Raw genomic sequence first — 1,227 nt, 5'->3', positions numbered from 1 at the left:
GGGCGGGGGCGGGGGCAGCAGCCGGGCCTGCAGGGGCAGCGAGGAGAGGCTGGAGCGAGAACTAGGGGCCGAGAAAGAAGAGGAGGGCTGAAGCCAGGAAGACCAGCTGCCACCGCACGGTGGCCCTTTCCAGGCCCGCGCGGCTCCCAGGAGGGCAGAGCCCAGTGCACGGCACGCTCAGGCGGCAAGGCCTCTAGCCCGCGCCAGTGCCTGGGCAGGAAGCGCTTCCCAACTCGTGGCACCATGGCTCGTGCCCAGCACAGCCATGGGAGACGGGACGCCTGTGGAAAAGGGCCCTCGGAGGTGTGGAGTCTCGTCAGCGAAACCCACCTGGCTCTCCCGCAGGGCCTCACGTGCACCTGACCCTGGACTTGTGCGTGAGACACACCTATAATCACCAGGCCCCTAGTGGGGGGGAACCGGCCCTGCCCCTGCACACAGTGGGACCGTCCAGCTTTGCACAGACGCCCTGGCCTGGGCGCCTCTCCTCATCTGCTCCACCCCTGGCTGCACCTCAAAGCCCTCCTAAGGTGTCACGCTCTCCAGCAGGTCTCCCTACCCACCAATCAGCACCGGCCGTGGAACCCAGTGTGAGTTTAGGCCAGATATGCCAAGGTCTGGATGCCCAGTCGCTGTCAAGGCCTGGCGGGCAGGTCACAGGCAGCGTGAGGCAGGCGCCACTCAACCTGGGTACAGACGACAAGGAGAGTGGGGGGGGGGTTGGGGCTGGACTGCCCCAGGTACTGGGTGAGCAGGACATGCTCCCCTTTCTGGCATGAGGGCTCCGCCCCCACACGGATGGCAGCAGACTGCAGCCCAGTGGGCCCTGGAAGGGACCATCCCCTCCCCTGGGTTCTCCCACTCCATACCCGAATGTCCATCACCTTCACACCGTGCAGCCGTCCAGTCAGCACCCGAGGACGGGGGGTGAAGTCTGCCCAACGCCAGGAAGAGGGGTCCCAGAACACAAGGGTCTCGGGGTCCTCGTAGACTTGCCACAGCCTTGGGGAGATGGGCAGGCCATGGGTGGGGAACAGGTTGATGGGGAAGGGGTCGGGACATGCGAAGCTGGAGCAGCGAACCGTGGTTCCATCTGCTGGGTGGAGGCTTTCTGGGTAGGGACGTCACCCGTCCTTGGGGATCTACAGGCAGACGTCTCCTGAACGGCCAACTCCCTGGGCAGGTGGCCAACTCCCTGGGCAGGTGCGGGCTATGGACAGGGGCCAA

At 65.9% G+C, this 1,227-nt stretch overlaps 1 pseudogene; it reads right to left on the bottom strand.

The window, feature by feature from the left end:
- LOC103260160 overlaps positions 1–1,227 on the bottom strand; it is a 5,744-nt pseudogene that overhangs the window by 1,396 nt on the left and 3,121 nt on the right.

The sequence above is a fragment of the Carlito syrichta genome, unplaced genomic scaffold (genome assembly GCF_000164805.1).
Source record: "Carlito syrichta isolate Samal-C Ts95f unplaced genomic scaffold, Tarsius_syrichta-2.0.1 Scaffold303130, whole genome shotgun sequence".
NCBI classification, from domain to species: Eukaryota; Metazoa; Chordata; class Mammalia; order Primates; family Tarsiidae; genus Carlito; species Carlito syrichta.
The sequence above is the reverse complement of the archived record's forward strand: the minus strand, read 5'-3'. Positions and strand labels throughout refer to the sequence as shown.